Genomic DNA, 12717 nt, shown 5'->3' with positions numbered 1-12717 from the left:
TGCTCAATGTGAATCCTGAGAATGAAATAAACTACTACAAAAATAATAATTAAAAACATATCAGCACATTAATTTATTTAGCATCAGTCTCCTGAGACATCATCTTCACTAATTTTTAGCATACATTTTACTATGTAATGAGCAGCCTTCTTTTCAGATATCCCTATTAGACAGGCAGTATTTCTGCCCTTCCCCCAGAGCTCCTGCATTGCAATCATTGTACTTGCACTTATTATGTTACAAATGACCGAGGTAAGGCTGACATTCTCAGTGCATGCAAAAAGACCTAGTCTGCCAAGCTTTTTTTTTTCCTAATGAAGCAGCTTTGTGAAATCTCCCCATGTGTTAATACTAATGAAGATCCTCCAGCACAATTAAAATCACAGCCAGTGGCTGAAGAGGAAACATAAAACAATAGCATCTTTTAAGATACATCTATCTACAAATGTATAAAATATACATAGATGATCAAATTATTCTCCGATAGCTTAATTTTTACTTACTCTTCATCCTGAAAATTAAATTAGGCAATATTTAGTTATATGAACTTTGAGAGTTTCTTGTGTTCTGGAGGGAAAAAACGGTACCTCAGCGAACTTACAAAAAAAAAAAAAACGTATCTTCTTGGCTAACAAAGTGTTATCAAGATTAAGGCTTTCAAAAAAAATTGGTTTTTTTTAGGAATCTATAGGATGGGGTGCGGGAGGGAATGGGGCACCCATTACTACCAATAACTAAAGATTATTGTATCTTTAGTTTAACTTGATTGGTTGCAGGATTTGGGAATTGGGGTTGGGGGAGTGGAAGGGTAAAAACAGAGTTGGAAGAGATTCTGGGGATAGACACATAGCATATGACTGCGTGTGTAGTTTAAAGGAGCAAAGGGCTACCAGTCTTACTCATAACTTGATTTTTTAAAAGTGTTCAGTGCCTACAATTTGCTATGCTTTTTTCTAACCTCTCAGAAACTGGAAAAAAAGCTATCGAGATTAACTTTTACAGTGTGTGCATGTAACTTTAAAACAATTGACTATTTTAACATCTTTTATTTAAATTTTATTTTAACTTAGTGCGTAAACATTACAGCCAGTTTAACTTGTTCGTAGAAAGGCAGTAGAATTTTACCCCGGGACCATCTTGCATCCTGCTTTTTGAGTTTTAACATCCGCGAAATCTCGGCATATTAATTTATTTGGTTTGTAGAATTCTGAGTTTAGGAACAAAAAAAAGTTTAGGTGGAGATGGTAGTTGACCTATGCTCCCTACTCTGTAGCTTTTGTTTTTAAAAAACTAAGTTTTAAGTCCCATTTTCTGTCCTGTCTTCTTTAAAAGCAAAACAAAACATTTTAAGTTGCTTAACTTTTTCCTGGGACAAGGAACGGTGCAAACTCAAAGCTACAGTATTCTTGGAAAGAAGCAGCAACCCCCTCCCTTAGCTCCTTTAGGAGCTGATAGGTCATTTATTATTGGAACTGAAATGGTATAAACAATTCTCTCTCTTTTTTTCCCTTGTTAACAGCAACTTTCATTGTTAGAGAGAGGAGAGAGAGAGAAGCCTTGTTGGTTGACGTCACTTGGTTCATGAAGCCTTCGCCTAGAAGTGAAGCTGCTGAACAAACCTTGAGAAGAATCATCTCCTGCTTCAATCTGCTGCTGGATAGGAACTAATCAGAGAGAGAGAGGCGGAAGACGGAGAAGGAGGGAGTCGAGGGCTTTCCCGATCACAAATCTCACCTCCACTACAACTCTCTTTATACTTTTCTTGCAGAAATAATAATAGAAATAAGGAGGTGGTGGGGTTTCCAAAAATCTTAACCTTCAACCATCTGGGGAAAAGGCAAAAATCCCATCTACCGCAACTCTCAGTTCGAAAGTAAAGGTGAGTTTAAAATCCTCGGGCGTGAGGGGTGCGGGTGAGGATGTAAATTCCCAGTGTTACAAAGCTGGTGGAAACAGCAGCGGAGAAACTGCGCTCGGGCAAGCGGGGGACTCCGGAGTCGCTGCGTGGAGGCGCTCGCCCCGCCGCCCTCTCGCCCTCCGCCGCTGTTTACCCTCGCCGGTCGGTGCGGCTCTTTGTTGTGGTGGCCGGAAGGCTGGGGTGGTTCTCGGGGTCCCGGGTGGAGTTTGGGGGAGGAGGCCGCGGAGATGTGCCGTCCTGGGTGGGAGGTGGGGGGTGCGGCATCAGGAGAACGTAAACTTTATTCCTAGAAGCCGGTGCGGGACTTCGCTGGAGTAGGGCCGCGGGGTGTGCTCCCGGCCGGGCAGGCGCTGCCGCCGCGAGTCCGCCGCCTTTGTGCCGGCCGCCTTGGCTTCGTGTCTCCTTCCTCTTCCCCTTCGGCTTCCAGCGCTAGGTCGCGGCCAACAGTTTTGCTTCTTAAAAAACCACCTCTGTCAGCGTTGCGATGGCCGTTCCTACCCCGGAATATCCGCTGCTCCCCTACTCCCTGCTGGGGTAGTTTCTGGATAACCCCCCACCCCCGTCCGCCTCCTGCTGCCCTTTTTTGCCTCCGCCCCCTCTTCCCTCTCGGACTGATTAGCTGCGCCTGCCACCCCCACTCCCCGGCTCGGGCCTCTAGCTCTCCCGTGTGTAGCTGGAGGCTCTGAGTTTACTGAAGATGAGCGGGGGTGGGGGTGGGGCAGGTGGGATTGGGAAAAGATCTGGATACCTGGGAAGGTCTATGTCAGGACGCAGAAGGTTTGAGGAGCATTGCTTCTCATACAGTAAGGTCTGTGCCTTGGTCTCATCTTTTAGCAGTTCTTCCCCGGGAACGACCGCCAGCTCCCAACTCCTCTGCTTCCCTCTTTTAATCTTCTCGTTACCCCTCCCGCCCGCCCCCGTTCTCTTTCGCGGCTCCCTCCCCTTTAAGTAGTTTCACGAACCCCAGAACTGGGATTTGGGAAGGGGAAGGAAGTGTTTGAAGAGTCAGAGCTGGGTCTGTTGTTTGGGAGATTTTCTCTTCTTTTCTTTCTCCCTCTGTATTTATCTTTTGTCTGTTGCTTCCTTATAAAGAGGGAAGCAGCTGCAGTCCTTGGCCGAGTTGTTGAAATTTATCCCTTTGTGTATATTACAATATCCTCCATTTTTTTCCCTGCCCTCTAAACAACAAGCGTTTCGCCATCTTGGGCAATTTTATTCCTAAGTCTCTTTTTTATTTTTGAGGAAAGGAAAGAAGCATTAGGAAGTGTGTCTGGATAAGGCTCAAAGTTTAGGGAATGTTCCGGGGGCCCAGTGACGTCATGTAAACTTTATGGAGAAATTTTCCCAAGAGTACATTTTTTGCTTAATTTTTCTCCTGTTGTATAGGATTGTGTAACTTACAGGTTACTGATAAGTTGTGTGGCTTATATTTGTGTTTTGCTCTCAAAATGAGTATACGAAGTCTGCGTATTGTATGTTTTGGTAACAGGTGGAAGATTTTGTGCAAAAAATGGTAAACTTTTGTGCGTCATTTGTTATTTACCTAGTTTTTGCGTATTTTTTTCAATTTAAAGGTTTCAACTGTTACCTGTAGTCAGCATATCCCTTTCTTATTTGTTCTACTCTCCCCTATGGATTTTTTGAAAATTAGCTTGGTTAATATTTATGTATGGTTATTTTAGATTATCTGGCTCCCCGTTTATAATAAAATGATGTGAGGTTTTTTTTTCTATTATTTAGATTTTGAAGAGAAATGACTATGGAAAATACCTTAAGATAATGGATACTTTTAAAATTTAGTAGCAGATATTAAGTCAAACAATTGAGTATTTAAGAGGCAGAATTGATTTTAAAAGATATAATCGCTAGCTATAAACTCTTTGTCAGCCATTATGAACAGATAAACAATAAAAACTAGCACTGTTTTAATTTGCTTGTCTAACATAGTTTTTCGCCTCACAAAAGTTGGTTTGGTCACATGACCAAACTTAATGATACACTGACTAGTATATAAATAAGAGGCACTGTAAATTGAATGGGAAAGTGGAATTCTGTCTCCTGTAGTCATTTTCAGTCAGCATATTTACGTCTCTTCTAACAAGGACATGAAACTGTCTGTATTTAATTTGCATTCTCTTTGTCTTCTGGGTTGAGGGAAAAACACTGACTACAATTAACTTAAAAAAAGCTAATAGAAACAATTCTGAATACATTGAAAAGATTTGTCTAACACACAAAAATTTATGTTCTATATGGTATGTTTTTATTTCTGTAGCAGTCTTCTTTGGTGTTATTTATCCAGGAATTTGCTTCATGTAATATGCTATATAGAAAGTTGAATGTCTGCCATTTATGTGAATTGTAGGTAGGTGAAAAATGTTTAAATAGTTAAAAGCACATAGAACAGATGGTTCTAAATTATACATGCAACAAAGGACTAGAAGATTTGGCAGATTATAAATGGCAAGCAACAGAGGATAAGCAGTTTAAGAAAATGGTAGTTAAGTACATTTGATGTCTCACACCTATTGTAAACACTGTACATATTATTGTCACTGTGCTGCATAATCAATAATTTGGACAACATTAAGACACTTGTATGGTTCAGATAGAAAAAAGTAATTTTTACAAGTATTTGAAACAAGTGGTTGAATTTAAAATTATTTTAAACCTATGATGATGATGAAGTTTTTTTTTTTTTTTTTTAGGGAATCAAATTGTATGCTTCAAAAATAAAAAGTTATTTATGAGAACTTAATATTGTGTTCTTACAATGATTGGAGAGAAATAGGAATGGGTACATATTTTAAAATCCAGATAATAGTAGCTTCACTGTTCTCACATATTAAATTAGTGCCGAACTGTAGTACCATTTACTCTTGCAAACACTAATGAAAAAACACTTCTAAACTCTTCAGTCTTGAAAGTGCATTTATTGGAATACTGCTGGCATCATTTATGAAATACTTATTAAGTGAAGAAAGGATATATTTTAGTTTTAATTTTTGAGTTTTGTACATAACAGTATGATACTGATTTTACTTGAATATAGTTTATTTTGAATTTTTAGAATAGATGGATTCTTACGCAGTTTTTTCTTTCTAGAAGAGTCTGTGAGTAATTATATTTAGCATTTTCAAAAAATTTCGAATAGCTTAAAGTATTCAACTTCGTAGAAATTTGTTTTTATTTTTTATAAGCCATTCATTTAAAATGCACATAAGACTGTAATGGAAACCTTAGAATTTTAATTCTGTTGCCCTTTCTCCCATTTCTTTGTTTGCATGTTTATTATAGAACTGCAGTGTAAAGGAGCAGATGTTTTGCCAAACATCCTGATGTGTTGCTTTTTCTTATGGGAGTGCATAACTGTTCCTTCTGATGCATCAACTTGACAGCTGGTTGATTTCATGGAGCTGCTAAGAAGCCATTAGTGGTGTCATTGAATTGAAACAGAACAGTCACTCCCAGCTTGAACTGCAATTGTTAATGTCTTTGTTGCTACTTTTGTGTTACTATACAAGATGTAGGATATCACAGTTGCATGAAAGTTCAGGATTTCTGTCTTATCTCCTTGAAGTAGTGAAAGTATATTTTGGAACTTGATTACTTTTAGGTTTAAAGGTTTCTCAGAGAAGGGATTTTAAGTTATAGTTTCTGAGTAGAACTACCAAAAGAAGAAATATGATTTAGCACAAAGTAATATGGTGATTTTGACCCTTAAGAGGAATTATGCCATCAAGTTTTAGTGATTATTAATATATTTGATTTCCTGGGGGATTAATTAAGTTACCTAGTTAGGTATTTTAAGAGTTTTTTTGGTTACATAAAATTAAGTATTTTGTACCATGAAGTTTTAAAAATACTGCTGCCCTGTTTAATAAATGTTAATCCATGTGGCCGTTTCTTTAAACTTTTGTTGTAGGAGGTAATCAGAAAAGAAAAGAAATAATTATTGGGGAAAGAGGCAGTTTTGTATTTAATTTTTCTTTATAATGAGGCTAGAATGTTATTTAAAAATTCATACAAACTATGATCTAAAATAATTTACTGTAGACATTCAATGATTTTTAAAAATTGAAATTATGTTTTATTGTTATAACTTTTATTGATAGTTTCAGCTATCATACTAAAATGTGTGATACTAAATATGTGATACTAAAATGGTGTGATACTAAATATGTGATACTAAAATGGTGTCATCCCATTGGTGCCTACACATATTCTACTTTTTCTAATTATTTGCATGGTGTTTTTTGGTGGTAGAGGAAATGGGAGGGAGAAAAGAGGAAGAATGAAAAGTGATAATCCCAACACAGAAAAACACATTTAAAAAAAATACATGTAAATAAGATTTAAGGATGTAATATAGTTTATTTATTACTATGTTAAGAGAATTTTTCTAGTCCCAGTGTTTATTGACTTTTAATTTGTAGGTCTTTAGGTGTATTAGGCATTTAAATAATTCTTCAAAGAGCATAACATTTGTAACACTTAAAATAGTTTGCCATTACAAAAATAAAATATGAAATTGATTAGAATATATAATTTGCTCAAAACTTCCTCTACAATATAAATTTTTAACACTTTTAATATGCCACTGATTCCAGAATTATGATTTCCTGAAATCATGAGTTTATAGAGACACTTTCCTTTTAAATAGGTTGTACATTACTGTGACTAAAGCTAAGATTTATATTCAGGCATTATGCTTTCTCAACCCTTTTTATATAGTAGCCATACAACTCCTTAAAAAGAAAATAATTCTATTACCTTTGACTATGACTCAATATTTAAGAAATGTATTTACTCATAACATATTTTTGTTGAGGTAGATACTCATATAAATCAAATTATGGTACATTGAATTGTGTATGAAATGTGAAAAATTTTTTTAAAGTACTCCTGGTGCTTAGTTTATTTTTAGAGATAATATAGTCTTAATTGTACTACACATAAACATCCTGTAGTTTAAGGAGAAATTTTCAGGCATCAGATTTCTTAAAGGAAGGTAATTCTCAATAGAAAGGTCATTTTAAAAGTTAAAACTTCGATTTACAGGTTTTTCTGTTGACCGTAGTAAGTATGAAATTATGGGTAATAAATATATTTAATTCATTTTCAACTACATATTGAGTTATAAAATATTGGCCACATCTTTATTGAAAACAGGAAAAGTAAATGAATATATATGACTTTTAAATGTTTTGAGTGCTATTTGATTTGTGGCAGTCATTATAGAGTTTGAAATGTAAAATATTTAAAAGTATGGATATTTACAAGTTAAATATTCAGTTTTTAACATTAATAGGGTTTTATAAGAGTATGAGGTGAAAATGTAGTTTTTATTCCACATAAAGTTTTACTATATAAGGTAAGAGTATTTCAATTTGTTTTAAAAGGTAAAGTTAATTTTTAAAAATAGTTTTTATAATTTATAAAATTCAACTTGTACTTTGGCTTTTGAATGCGTTTCATTCAAATAAAAATTATTGCATATTGGGGATAAATAATAATGACGGCAACATAGATATGAACCTTTACTAATTTTGTGTTGTGCACATGTGTGCATGGTATATAAGAAAAAGGAGCATTTGGTTTGAAGATAAATCTATTCTTGCATTGGTACTTCAGCTATGTGTAGACATAATTGTGTGTTTTTTCCTGTTTTCTCCTCTTAACACTTTTCCACAAACATGCACTCATTAATCAAAGACGGTGCACTCCTGCTGAGGGCAGAGAGGTTCATCAAATTGGCAGTCAGTTTGGTGTAAAGAACGGTGTACTGAAGCTCTTAACTCGCTAGGACATAAATAAATCTAAGGTCTTTGTATGCAAACCCTAGAGGTTAATACTGTATAATTCAATGTCCTGTCTTTGTTTTTATGATTGATGTTTTTAAATGTTTCAAGCTTGGTGAAAGTCTTCTAGTAGGTCAGGTCTGACAATCTGATTGGCTGTAGTAAGAAAGCATTAGGTTGTCAGAAGGACTTTGAGTATGCTGCAGAGATTTTGATTTTTTTTTTCCTACGAGATCATTGTCATATTGCCTGAGCTGTTATAGGAATGTACCAATGATTGACATTCCCTGCTGTGATAATGGACCTAGTGCATGAAATGCCAATAGTTTGGTCCTATTTGTTCAGAAGCTTACTGCTATTTGTATCCTTAACAGAGCTAACATGTAGAACAAGCAAAACTACTGGGATTTCTCTGTAGAAATAGTGCTGGGATTTGGCTTTAACATGAATTGGTTGCATATTCATAATTTAAGAACAGCTGGTTACAGCAAGCACATAGTCATTTGCAAGCTATTATAAACCATTCCACTCACATGGAGCCTGTGCTTGGTGATTTTTTTTTTTTTTTTTTTTTTTTTATTGATCTACCTGCATTTAAAATCTGGTCACTGCTGCTACAGAAGCTCTTCATTTTAGCTGTGTTTGCAACACAGAACAGGTTTAATTTTAAATATTTAATTTAAACTTAATGCTGAATAAAATGAAGAAGCATTGCAGGAAACAAGTGTAAAAGGTCATGTCTTACCTGTCATATAGTTAATCTTGGCCAGAACCGAACAAACAAACCTAGATTTTACAACTATTGTAATTTTTGGAATATGTGTTTTATTATTTTGTCCATAGATCAGTAACAGGATTATCCTTGATTTGAAAATATTGCTAATAATATTTTAATAGTTATACATAGTTTTGGGAAACAACATTAACAGTAGATTGTGATTAATTAGTCTAAAACAATGTCATCTAATATTTAGAAAAGTAGTAGTATAATACTTTTAGCTTATGAGTGGTGGTGTAAAGCAAGATAGAAGGGAAAATTGACAGGACTTTATAATTGGATTAGAATAATGCTAATCCTAAAACTGTAGAGTTACTGTAGTTTTTTAGAAGGAATCTAATAAGGAGTCTCTTTTGCATTTTGAGTCACTTTTGGAATATTAAGCACAGGTAGGCTCTTACAGTATTTAGATGGCATTGGTAAGTTAGGACAGCTATAATAGTTTCCTGCATGTTGTCAGTAATAACTGTAAGGAAAGAGGAGAACACCTTTACATCTCAAGCTTTCAGTGAGAAGGGTGGGAGGAGAAAATGTTAGATGCTATTTCAGCTCTCCTTTTAGGAATCACAGGGAGCTGTGTTGATTTGTGTGTGTTAAAATAAGTGAATACCTGAGTGATTTATAATGATGCGTTTCCACACATGGTGTTAGGCTCACATGTGCATGTATGTGTTTGTCCCCACACTAGATGATAAAGTAGCTCTCAGCACTTCAAGGTTGAGTTCCAGTCCTAAGAGTGCATTTTACTCTTTCTTGGCTTCACAAATGGCTGGATAGGTTCGTAATATAACAGAATATATGGCCAAATTTAATCTAGCTGATAGTAGGCTGTACTTTTTTAAAAAACAATAAATCCAAAGGTTATTAAAGGATGATGCATTATGTTTTAGTTTTGAGTTGCATAGGATCATAACTGTAATTAGTTAACTTCCCATTATTTGAGATTACATCAGGCGTTTTGTAAATTATTTTATGTCCTCTTCTCTCCCTTTTGACTATTGTCCTTTCATTTATTTCTCTGTTCTTTAGCATCTCATCACAGAATAAAGGAAAGAAAATTCAAACAAATCTGGTTTTCCCTGCCTTCCCCACTTCTTGATGAAGAGGAGTTCTTAGTTTTTGACTAAAATGGAGGTTTAGGATTTTATTTGTCTGCCTTTTCTGGTTCTCATTACATAAATAATTATATTTAGAAAAGAAGAAGTATGAGTTAATAGACTGAATTTTTATTTTTACTTTTTTTTTTTTTTGGAGACAGGGTCTCACTCTGTTGCCCAGGCTGGAGTGCAGTGGCACGATTCCAGTTTACCTCAACCTCCTGAGCTCAAGTGATCTCCACTGCCTTAGTCCCCCAAGTAGCTGGGACTGCAGGCTTATGCGACCTTGCCTGGCTAATTTTTGTATTTTTGTAGAGATGGGGTTCTAGCACGTTTCCCAGGCTACCCTTGAACTCGTGGACTCAAACGATCTGCCCACCTTGGCCTCTCAAAGTGCTGAGATTACAGGCATGAGCCACCACGCCTGGCCTGACTGAATTTTTCTATACTGTGTTAGTAACCCAGCAAAACAAAAAATTTAGTCATTGTTTGAAAAAGTGAAATGACTCAGTGACACCCACGAGAGGAGAATTGCACATATTTGATACACTTGTATTCTAGTATTAATAATAGGAAAAGGAGGAGGCATCTACCTTCATTCTTCAAGCTTTTATTGAATGCTCTCTCCAAGCATGCTCTGGAAGAGCTATGGATAACAATTTATGAAAGTACATAATAGGAGAGAGATGGTTTCTCGTTGGATTAATTAGAAAAGGCCCTTTGGTTTAGGTAGCATTGAACTAGATCAAGAACAATTAAATTTTGAATATTCACAGATCAGGAAGAAAAGATCCAAGAAAAGAAGGACTGCATAAGCCCATTATAGAACAAATGCAGAGCTAGAGCTCTATATTAGAGCCAGTCCATTTGACATCTGGGATGGTTCTGCCTTTTCAAGGTCACCCCAACCCATCCATGCCTCTTCCACTAGAAGGAAAAGAAAATGTCATGGGATCCTTCCTTTCCTCCATTGCTTTCAAAATTGACTGCTTGGCTTTTTCTGGGGAAGATGGGTCAATCAGTTTCAAATCCTCCATTTCAATGATAGGCTTCTTTGTGGAGGCCGGGTTAAAACTGACAAAACCGCCCTTTCTGATCAGAGGTATTTAAATCTTCTGTTTTGAGATTAACTAGAATCCCTCCCTTCTCCTTGGTTCTTTTCCTATGCTTTTGTGAATAGTTTTTCTGGAAACCTAATGCATGATCACCCCTGCTAAGAACATTGAGTAGGCCGGGCGTGGTGGCCCACAGCACTTTCGGAGGCCGAGGGGGGCAGATCGCAAGGTCAGGAGATCAAGACCATCATGGCTAATATGGTGAAACTCCGTCTCTACTAAAAATATAAAAAAGAATTAGCGGGGCGCAGCGGTGGGCGTCTGTAGTCCTAGCTACTCAGGAGGCTGAGGCAGGAGAATGGTGTGAACCCAGGACGTGGAGCTTGCAGTGAGCAGAGATTGCGCCACTGCTCTCCAGCCTGGGCGACAGATCAAGACTTCACCTCAAAAAAAAAAAAAAAAAAAAAAAGAAAAGAAAGAAAGAAAGAACATTGAGTGGAGAACAGAGGGTGATATATGTGTATCCCTTTTCTCCATGATGATGGCTATGGCTCAAAAAAACACTTTACTTCTTTTAGTTCCTTTGGATGAATGCAGAAGACAAGCAGACTGCTGGACTGCTAGTAACGGGCGTATCTGTAAAGACAAAAAGGAGGGCCGGACCCGGTGGCTCATGCCTGTAATCCCAGCACTTTGGGAGACCGAGACAGGCAGATCATTTGAGGCCAGGAGTTTGAGACCAGCCTGGCCAACATGGTGAAACCCTGTCTCTACTGAAAATACAAAAATTATTTTTTTGAGGCACAGGTTGCAGTGAGCCGAGATAGTGCCACTGTACTCCAGCTTGGGTGACAGAGTGAGACTCCATCTCAAAAAAAAAAAAGCACGATTTATAGCCCCTATTTTCATAACATCAATACTGGTTTTCACTAAAAATAGAAATCCCACTAAAAGAGTATGCAAAAGGAAAGATTTAAAAAATTTTCAAAACACAAATATATGAAAGATCTTTTACATAATGTCTTGGCCAAGGACAATAAATTTTAGTGGTTAGTCTTTTCCTAACTTCATTACTACTACATCATAATAATGATGAAATTCATTATTACTGCATATTAATGAAATGTGTTTTATTTGCAGTATTGTGATGAACATTTACTTGCAAGAGATTTGTCATAAGAAAACCTTAAAACTTTTATGTAACCATTTTTTATCTTGTACAAGGATAAGTTTTGAGGTAAATTAAAGATGGAAAACAGTGGAATAAAAGTTATCTAGTGTCTAAGTTTAGTTCGAAGCCATACTTGCTATCTTTTCTGGTTTCTATGATGACATGGTTGTTGATACATGCTTCTGATCTTTGGGTAATGTCTTGCTGTTAACATTAACCATTGTGATGACATAAGCAGCACCAAAACCTGTCTTCAATATTTGAAAAAATCAGGAGCAGCCTGTATGTAAGTCACAAAATGACCTTTTCTTCCTCTCTGGGTTGTTAGTGCAGCATGCTGAAAAAAAACAGGGTCTGCAAGACAACAGTAACTGACAGAGGTGTGGGTCAAATCTCTTTATTTTAAAAGAGGAGTTGCTTTGGAGCCAAAGTTAAGTGTTCTTAGGGTTTGGGCAGAAACAACAAAAAAGGAGACAATTTTAAATAAGATTTCTAAATGCAGTCAGAGTGGAGCATTGTTAGGTAATCAAATCCTCTTGGAACATATCAAGATTGTGTCCATAGTGGTGTAAGTATTTTAGCATTAAATTTCTGTGCCTTGTCATTAATATTTTCTGCGACTTGTTGGAAAAATAACTTATCTGTAGTCATGCCTTGGGGATTTGAAGTAAAAAGTTGAAGGGTTAGGGAAGGGCAGTGTAAATAGTAAACACTTGATCCAGGAAGAGAACATGTAATAACTTTGGACAGTTAGATAAAAGTTTTCTTTGCCCTTTCCCCTGCAGAAAGCCTGTTCGTAGGCACACTTGCCAAAACTCACAAAAGAGAAGAATTGTTTTAAAAAACGTGAAAATGTTTTTGTACTATGTGTGAAATGGGAAGGTAGGAATAAGGCAT

At 36.4% G+C, this 12717-nt stretch overlaps 1 protein-coding gene and 1 long non-coding RNA gene across 5 annotated transcripts in view; one reads left to right on the top strand and one right to left on the bottom strand.

The window, feature by feature from the left end:
- The first annotated feature begins 874 nt into the window (after positions 1–874).
- The window catches only part of BAZ2B (bromodomain adjacent to zinc finger domain 2B), a 310475-nt gene continuing 298632 nt past the window's right edge, over positions 875–12717 (top strand). For 3 of the 4 annotated variants that reach the window (XM_025405435.1, XM_025405437.1, XM_025405434.1), the window contains exon 1: positions 875–1879. The gene's annotated coding sequence lies outside the window, so the exon portion shown is untranslated. Of the gene's footprint in view, positions 1880–2524; positions 2727–12717 lie in introns of those variants that run through there. The other variant, XM_025405436.1, reaches the window with a different exon arrangement.
- On the bottom strand, positions 1032–2823 carry LOC112636648. The gene is made up of 2 exons (XR_003122210.1): positions 2667–2823; positions 1032–2373 (listed from the first exon to the last, which is right to left on the bottom strand). It is a non-coding gene; the product is annotated as an uncharacterized LOC112636648 (long non-coding RNA).

This window comes from Theropithecus gelada, chromosome 12 (genome assembly GCF_003255815.1).
Source record: "Theropithecus gelada isolate Dixy chromosome 12, Tgel_1.0, whole genome shotgun sequence".
Taxonomy (NCBI): Eukaryota; Metazoa; Chordata; class Mammalia; order Primates; family Cercopithecidae; genus Theropithecus; species Theropithecus gelada.
Note: the sequence above shows the minus strand (reverse complement) of the source record. Positions and strands in the feature narration are given on the sequence as shown.